This window comes from Pogonomyrmex barbatus, unplaced genomic scaffold (assembly GCF_055798465.1).
Source record: "Pogonomyrmex barbatus isolate J1 unplaced genomic scaffold, ASM5579846v1 scaffold1, whole genome shotgun sequence".
NCBI classification, from domain to species: Eukaryota; Metazoa; Arthropoda; class Insecta; order Hymenoptera; family Formicidae; genus Pogonomyrmex; species Pogonomyrmex barbatus.
In genome coordinates, this window is record NW_028297098.1 from 5,210,360 (window position 1) to 5,220,372 (window position 10,013).

General features: G+C 34.3%; 1 long non-coding RNA gene across 1 annotated transcript; it reads left to right on the top strand.

The window, feature by feature from the left end:
- The first annotated feature begins 306 nt into the window (after nt 1-306).
- On the top strand, nt 307-4,824 carry LOC148937977 (uncharacterized). The gene is made up of 3 exons (XR_016139142.1): nt 307-3,850; nt 3,999-4,403; nt 4,489-4,824. It is a non-coding gene; the product is annotated as an uncharacterized LOC148937977 (long non-coding RNA).
- The last annotated feature ends 5,189 nt before the right edge of the window (nt 4,825-10,013 follow it).

A 10,013-nucleotide genomic window follows, 5' to 3' on the forward strand; every position in this document is an offset into this window, starting at 1 on the left:
TCGAAAAGAGTGTAATGGCTTATCCCGCCGAAGCCAGTTTTGTTGCCACCCGGCATGTAAAATCTATTTATTGCGGTGGGCATGTGATTTCTCCGTGTCGTAAGCAACCCGTAAAGTCGCACCATTATTACTCTCGATGCGTTATGTGAGTGCGCAATGATCACTAGTGGAATCTATAAATTTCTTCACGAATATATCAAATAGTTGACTAAGTAGTCGATTAAACGGATGTCAATTAAAAGAACCTTATATCGGTTTAAATAGTTTGCTGATCCGGAAACTAATCACGTCTAAATATATTACAGTAATGGAGCGACTCTTACCGGTCGATTAATCATATTAATAGAAAGATATTTTCTCATATCCGATATGTCGATATGAATTCGAATCATATCCAATGAAATTAATTGGTTTCTGATCCACTATCGGAAGGAGTTACTTTGAGTTAACCGAGTCACGGTAGTCATCGTAGTTCCCATCTAATTATATTTACAATTTACATTTTGCAAATAGATAATAAGCGCGCTGACCTACTCTAGTTAATTATTATACTCTCGGAACTAATGTTTGCGCATTGTGATTATCTGTGATTTACAAGTTAAATCCCGAGGTACGTGCTGAAAATTGTGTAATATAATAATGTTAACGGAAAGGGAATATTTGAGTATTAGTTTGATCATGAATAGAGAAAGAAGGACGTGTTAAATTCACGAAAAATGGGATAACTTTTTGGTTTAACAGTTTCACTGTTCGATGTTAATGAGGAGTAGAGGAAACGAAGTTTCGTCGTTATTATCGCGCGGCGTATCTCGAAGAGAGATTTCCACAGAGGAATGCTATTGGAACAGTCATGGGAATCATTGCACCGTACCGAATCAATTAGGGAATACTTCGTGGTTTTCAGTCTGCATTTCCATGCAGGATGACCCAGAATTCGCGCATTAAATCTCGACCGCAGTTCTTTTTTAAAAATTTGAATTGATCACCTGTCGCTCAAGCGCAACTCTCCTCTACAATTTGTTTAATAATCTTTACGAGATTATATATTTTAATCAATCTACAAGTAAAATTCTGGAATTAAGAAAAGGGGCTTTTGTTTCGAGCGCTTTTTTCAGCATAGATTACGATGGGCCATGATAGCGAAGAGAACAATGAAATCAAATGGTTTTTGCAACATCCTGTACATATGTTACGAGTGAAATATTACTCAGCCGTGGGGCCAGAAAAAAAGAGAGAGAACAGAAAAAAAAATATTTTTTTCGCGCATTCGCGTACGTTCGGTACCAACATCCCTTGCTCTCTTCCGCCTTCGCCGCTTTCTTCGTTTTATATTTCTTCCTTCTCATGCGTATCTACGGAAGAAACCTGTCTCTCGAGGCGCCTTAACCCTTGACTACCGAGGCGTAAACATGGGGAATGGAAGTCGTTACCCGAACCAATATTTCCGTATGCCGTCCTTAAAAATCGATCCCTCGTCCCAGACGTTCTCGATCAGTTCCTTCCGCGCGTAGACTTTGACGTGTATTTTTACCTATCCGAGCGCATCGATCGAAGCTTCCTGCAACCCTTTGAACAATCTTTCCTCGCGCGATCGCTCCATCCGTTCGGTGATACACGTTCTTAATTCGGATGACAGTCATCCACCGGAAGTAAGCAACTCGGTATAGAAACGAATAATATCGAAGACTTTAAATCCGAGAAAGATGCTAGATATTTGCTGATCATAATAATAATTATTACAATAATCACGAGAATACGTTTAAATCGAGCATTAAATCGACGATAAATTTATGTTTTGCGGTATTCCATGGGAAACGTGATAGTAACGGTGTTTCCTAATACTAATATAGTTATAGGATCAACACGTGGACGGCAAGAAATAGGGATAAACGTCGAAGTAATTCGTAATCGGTCGTGCGTTTGCGAAACTCATCTCATATTTGATACCGCGAGGTGATAATTCATTCGACTGATTATGGAGACGACAGCAATCGGGAGGAAAGCTTCTTAAAAATATTTTACGAGTTTCCGCGAAGAATCGCGAGCAACGGCAGCAATTTCGATCGACTAGAAATACTCTCGAGCGTTCTCACCGGTATCCGCCTCCTTCGTTCCGTCTCGGCGTCGATCGGCAAGGTGGCAATCGCATGATAATCAGCGTCGCATCGTTATTGGAAATCCGATTTCCTTGCCAAATTGTACTCCGAATCGATTTGCCGGGACCAATGGGAATTTTCTTCACGTACCGTGCGTTATATACTTCCACGTACCTGAGCTTAACACTCGGGGATCGTGCCTGTGTGGCAATTCTCAGTGCCTCTTGTGCGATTTGCCCAAGTTCAGACGCTTATTCGCATTCAACATTTAGCGCTAAGCGTGACAGTCTGATTTTCGTCAACCCCCCGTATATGTATTCGACAAATAGTAAAACTCATATTTAAGCAGCTGCAATTGGCACTAAATGTGGCAATGCGAATATTGAAGTAACGAGATGAGGGAAATGTCGCGCAAAAGCTAAATTTATGTTTATGTTTCAATTACATATGTTTCAAGTATATGTTTGATTGTATATCGTTTCAGTAATCGTTTCAGAATTGAAATAATTTTAATTTTCTTTCGCAAAAAATTTAGGATTAATAAAAGTATTGATATATTCTTTAATTATTAAAATTTTATTATCCATTTTGTTCGTGCACGAAACATATAATTATAATTTTTATTTTTATTACCTCGAGAGAAGACCTAGTCGTAGTTTAAACAGAAAGTTTGACTGCAATACAGTTTTCGTCATGGAAAGTCTATCGTACTATTTGCGGTTTAAAGGTCGAGATAAGCGAGCACGTGTCGATTTACCGAGTTAAACCAATTAACCGACGTAATCAGCTTTTACCTTTATGTCTTTGAAGGCAGTAAGCCTCATCGACATAGTCGGCTTACTCAAGTACGATAACGATCAGGTTAACCTACCTGCTTACAACACTTTCGCAATAAGCAATTACGTCAAAGTGCTATTTAACTATGAGTGTTTCACACGTGGAGGCTTTTCGTGGCGAAAACTATGAGACATTCACGAATATGTATGTGATCGATGTACGAGCAGTTATCATAACGAGAAATAATTAAGCGGGCAATTAACAGCGATGCGATTATTACATTTAACCGCTCATTCGCGACGCGATTATTGATCAGTACCGTGTTATACAGTCATCAATAAATTATTCGCTTATAATTCTAATAGTCGATTTCACGAGAAAATGACGCGACTAATTTAACCCCGGTCGTAATGCATAGGTGAAACATTACAAAGAGCTGAAATTGTTGTGACTACAGCAAGGAAACGCTAAACTAATCACGCTAAATTATTTGACGCGATTGCAGGACAATGATTTTATCATTGTCATTAACCAAATTACATATGAAAATAATTCAAAAGAGTGAAACAAGAGCGCATAATTGTGCGTCCAACAGCATTATCTATTCGTAAATAATTTTTATTCTTTCTCGATACGAAAACTTTAACTGTCTTCGTTTGTTATTCGTACTTGTCACTATTTCAATAATTCTATAACGTTTCTGTTTTGCCAAATATTTTATCGTAGCAGAATTCATCTCATGTCAATATTTTGACAGGAATTTTTATGGATATTTGCTAAAAAAAAAATTACTCGGAAGAGATCAAACCAATGGTACGTGAGAGCACGTTTGTGACTGCATATTATGTGGAGACAACATTCCATTATTGTTGGCTGTCGATACATACACGATAAATATTTTTCAAAATGCACTAATACGCGTCGCTATTCGTAACATCGATAGCATGACACGAGATTATTCTGACAGTTATAAAAAGGTAGAATGTTTCTAGTTAATTGATTGTCCTGAGGACAATTATTTTCTGTCCGAGTAAAGTTGGCGATAATTACTATCCGATTGTCGCGATTTTTACTTGCACGATGGAGTGTTCGATACGTAAAGATAACGTCATTTTTTCTTTTCAGCCGATCAAGAATATAGCCGTTTAATCTAAGGTGACGGATATCATCAAATACGCAAGAAATCTAAAAGAAGAGAGCAATTGAACGCTCCTTTTTACACCCGCTGGTCGGATACCACGATTCTCTTGCGATTTAAAAGCAGCGTGGAATAGTGGCAAAGCCTGAAATGTGGTTACGTGAGAAAAAAACCCATAAATACTCTGACCTGTTTTCGACAGCTCTCATTGTCGTCTGCACGCTGCATTCGTTTTTCTACTTATTATAGCTGGTTATGGATCATTAATAAGAAGGACTATTTGCCTGCGTGCGACTGTTCACTTTTTTATCTATCGTTACGCATTAGGGAAGATCCCCAGAGTTCGAAAGAGACGCGGGCACCACTTAGCAGGATTTTCAATTTGATTGATTGTAAATACACTATGCCAATTATTTTATATCTAAACAATTTAGGTATAAAATATTTTTATATATATTATTTAACAATTTTTTTTAGATCAAAGTTACCGAAGATAATAAGGTAATTGAACGAAAGTTTTCTTAGATAATGGAGCCTTGACTTTTTCCCAACAAAAATTTTATATAAAACCGTTATTTCAACGTTTAATAGATTTAATAAACTCTCTTAATATTAAATTAGAAGTGTTATTATTATTCATTTATATTTTTTGCATTCAATTTGTTAAGGCCTTTTAACAATTAATGATAGAATGATAGCCAGTCGCGCGAATAAATTGGATATTATTGAATTTATATAAAATCGCTGATGATATATATAAATTATATATAAATATATAGATGTTACTCCGAGCCAATGATTTAATTTATTATGATATACTAGGTGTCTAATAAAACGTTATTAGATTTTTAGTGTCTAGTCGACTTTATTAGATTTTAATTAACATTCTGTAAATTTTTATAAAAAAAATGTAAAAAATAAGAAATCGACTATAAATTTTTTATATAATAGAAATTTATAGTGTCACAATATCAATAATTTTTTTTATATTTCTTATTGCAATAAACACTAATTATTATAAATAATTATGTTTTAGATTTCTTTAATTTTTTTAGATAAAAAATTACATAGTTATTAGCTTCTCGTATTCTAGTTGGTATATCATTTTAAAGAATTATTACTTTTACTAAATTAATTTTTAATGTTTTATACGTCGATTGTTTTAGGATACGCCGTATATTGTAACTCGTTGGACGCATTCGGATAATAATTTTACCAAATTTCATATAATTATTATTGATACGACAATCTAAACATTATGATGATTATTTCAATAATTGCCTATATGCAATTGCATATACGCAAAATTTATTCGAACACAAATTACATGCCCATTAGTAATGCGGATCTTTAGCTCCTTCTCTTTATATACTTTTATGCTACAGATTGAATCATAAAAAGTACAATCTGTCGTGCTGAATATTCGACACAAATTATTTCAAAAATTTCCTGTATTTTTTGCGCCACCGGATTCGGAATGTCACACGTCTGCGATCCCACACGCTTTCTGTTCCTTTCACGAGATCCATCCTCTTTTCCGAGAAGGAATCTCCGGTTGTCCGGTGTGTGTATCGGAGATTCCTCAGGCTTGTAACCACATTCACGGATATAGAATCAACCACGAAATGTACCGTGTTCGTTGTCGATAAAATATGTAAAACAGATTCACCTGTCGAGCATGGACAATACACGATAGAACAATAACATATCCGCCATTATGAATATATGACTACTTTATTTGCGTTTAAATTTATTTATTCCACGTCCGCATGCTTTTTGAATTATATCATATAAGGTGGATTTTATATCGTACTTGCGTTTTATAAGCGCAGTGAGATATTGCGGCGTTTACGCTTCAGAGTTGATTGTATCGCTCGTTATTACGTCAAAGGTAATTTATCTGTTTATATCACATTTTCACAATATTACCATATCGTATCAAATGTGCAAGATTGTTACTTTTGTTTATATCGCGGCATTTATTATGCCACGGTACATAAGTGATATCAAAATAATAATCAGATAATTGCTAATAAAATAATAGAATATAAATCAAATATGGAACGATAAATAAAATGATGTATATTTAGTTGAAGAAATTTAAATAAGCATCATTTGCGTATAAAATGAGGAGTTTTACGTGAAACACTGTGATTAAATTATTGCGAGATATATAATCGCGCGATATATAATTTCCATTTAGTCGATAGAATAAATATCATATATACGTGTTGTGTATATGTGATTCGTTCAGAGAAGTTTCCATCTTTGTTTCTACCAGTGCCGCACCATGAATTTACCCGATGCAAGAAAGGACGAGCACTTGGTGCACTAGAAAGAAGTTTCGTGTTCGAGAAAACTTTAAAAGTACAAAATCAAGAGTGATCGTTAAATGAGAAAATGTATTGCTTCAATAATTTTAAATCTCGCCCGCGAATGTCTGCAGAAAATGCGGCGATCGAAGCGTGACGTTTTTCATTCCCCGCATACGCGAGAGTGCACGGTTAACTTACTGATTTCAGAAACTGGGTCATCAGTTCCAGAACTGGGTTTAATATGCGAATAATGTTCAAAAATACATTTACGGATATCGGATTTTACGAGTCAAGTTTGAATCACGTCAAATCGGAATTAATTAAAAGCAGGAAAATGCATTGACAAAAAAGATAAATGAAATTGCAGTTGATGACAATCGCAGACAATTTTCCATGTTAGGTCTGACAGAATATTTTTTCATTTTTAAAAAGCACTATCAATTACCAGATACATTTTAAAAGCTTAAAAAGATTAAACGAGTAAAGAAATTAAATGATAAAGGAGTAATGGGAGAACAATATTTCTTTTTGTTGCATTAAAATAATACAACTCAGCTCTTTTTCCTGGGAGAGAGGCAAACGATCGTCGAGCAACATTTTATTTCTATTCTTATACGACTGTACGAGATGCAGCGAGTGATTCCTGCAATGCTTCTCGTATTCTAAACTCGTGCATCTCCGCGATACCGCTTCGCTTCTTTATCGCATCTCGTCATCGGTTCATCACCCGCGGAGCGCCGAATTTTATTCGGGCGCGGCTTTCAAGACGCTCCAGCGGCAACGGCATCGGTTCATCATTCGCCATTCGCTTCGTTTCAACAGGATATTCGAATTCACGATAGAGACGCGCCTTAGTGTATGAAGGAAAGGAACGCCGGTACACTTTCGCACTTTCGAAACTACTATTCTACCGTGATCGACAGACGAATACTTATATCCACGTTGTTTATAATACCACCGCAACTCCCATCATTTTTACGTCCCGACTTGTGCACGCATCTGTCTTACGAAGTGATCTATGATTCGCATACAATTCGTAGCAGAAATCATATTTAGAGCGATAAGAAACCTAAGAACCTTACATTATCTGACATCGCGAGAGATGAGTATCTCGGAGACCGTTTTGTGAGATATTAAAATAAAATCGCTCTGTTCTTTTCGTTTTACGAATAAAGGAAAGACAGCTTTCGAAATCTAGATGAGAATTTGTTTATCTCCGAGATGTTTTACAGGAAAGTCATATTCGTGCCATTCATGGACATTTTATCATAACTCTTTTTTATACGTATATCTTTTGTATATTTCTTTTTCGATCGCGACGCGATAATTCGCAGCATAATTTTTTCTTAATAATAATAATTTTTATATAGATTCTTATCAATGCGAAATAAAGAAATTAGTAAGCAGAAATTATACAAAATATCTTTCTGATCAAATAATTATCGTGTTTTTTAGACAATATAATTAATATATTGAGATCTATTTTCTCTACAATATATCTATATTAAAATTTTTTATATTGCTTTGAAATATCATCATTTTATTAAAAGTTTTATTAAAAGTTCTATTAAAAATTTTATCAAAAGGTGTCTGCTATTTTTTAGAGAATAATTTTGTAATAGATTTTAGAAATTTAAAATAGAAGAATTAGATATATTTGTAGCTTTGAGAGAATTAAAAAGTTATCCAATATAGAGATAGAATTTTATATTTAAAAAATAAAAAAAAATTGTATAAAACCTGGCAGAGAATAGAATTCCATTTCTCGATGGTAGATAAATATGAGCATTATAAACAGGCAGGATTGAAATGAACGCGATATGTCGATGAAATTTATTCGCTTTGTCGAACTCGGTGCATTGTAATTTTGCTTTATTCGTGACCGATCATTAACGGTAATTTAATTAATAATACGCATCCTTCGGCGATTAAGATAAAATCAAACTAATTTTGAATGGCTGTCAGATATCAATGATATTCAAGATATATACGCATGTAACTTTTCGCTCGTGCGAATACGACAGCGCAGTGACATTCATCCCCGTCGTTGATATCAACGTTGGTACATAGAAAATCCATTATACTAAATCGACACAGATGTAACTTGCTAATATCGGCAGATGTACTGGCAATATTGGATTGCGGCACACTCGTTATAATGGGATTTACATTACGTGGGTGTGGTTATGATTGAATATGATGTACATCCGACGAACGGATCAACAAGTCACCAATGGCACCGAATATTAATCGAGGAGATAGAATTTATAACGTCCGCGCCAATAGCGCGTTATGCATTTAAATTAATCCCTTATTATGACCCGAATATATCGCGTTATTGTGCGACCTAATCGCATGGCATCGCTCGATTCGTCACGATGCGAAAGTAGAGCATTAATAAATTCATAATTGTATATTAACGTAGCGTGAATTAATAATGTCGCAAATATATCAAATATATATATATATATATATATATATATATATATATATATTCATGCTTATCTTGCAGAAAATGAAAGAATTGCAAATCAGTTTCGCCCGCCTGAATTTTGTCTCAAGAATGGTGAGATAATCGGAATGAGATTTCATGTTCTTAGATATGGAGATATGAATAGTCGAATAACCATTAATCATTTTAAAATAACAGATAATTTATCACTCACCAATACGATGCGCAGCAGCGGAGTTGTAAACTGCGTCAAACTGTAACACATAAAAGTATTCGAGTTAGAACGCCTCTTAAAATAATTAATATCTTAAAAGATAATAATTATCGCGCGCATAAAATTATTCTTACTTCCCAGAAAATATTTTTCTTAAGCCTTTTATAAAATTTGATAATAAACATGTAATAAATTACTCACCTCCAGGTTGCTCCGCCGTTGCCCGATGTCTCTCTGGACCTCCTCCTCCTCTCTTGTTCCTTCGTTGCTGCTTCTTCGTGGCATTCGCGGAAACACGATTAATTGCAATCGCACGCGCGTTAATTACATCAGAATACAATAATCGCGCGGTATTTTGCACGACACTCCCGATGCTAATCGTACACGCGATTATTATATATATTTGACGAATGAAATTATAATCGCACCAAATGATTCGCGTTTACATCCGATATCATCCGACATTGCGTTAACAAATTGAAAAATTTGTTAAAAAATTTGAAAAAAGATATTTACAGTTTTATTTTATTTTATCATGCGATACTATTACAATACAATTATAATACAATACAATCGAGACTCAGTATTTATTCGACAAAAGACTTAAAGAGTAACCCGAGATATATATTTGAATCCAAGCGTAAAAATTAGTATTAAAATAATAATTATTACGTGCTCAATCTTGTATTGAGATAATTACAACAATGAAATTTCCGTGTTGAATGCTTTGATTTTTATTTTTGAAATATAAATTGCGCGAAGGGTTTGCTTTGATAAATAGTCTTACTTATCGCCTCGATGCGCTAAGTTATGAGTCCATCAATTTCGATAATCACTAGTTCATAATAATTATAAGTTGAAAAATAACGCGATATATATAATACGCGAGATATATATATATATATATATATATATATATATATATATAATATAAAATACGCGATATATATATATATATAATATAAAATACGCGATATATATATATATATATAATATAAAATACGCGATATATATATATATA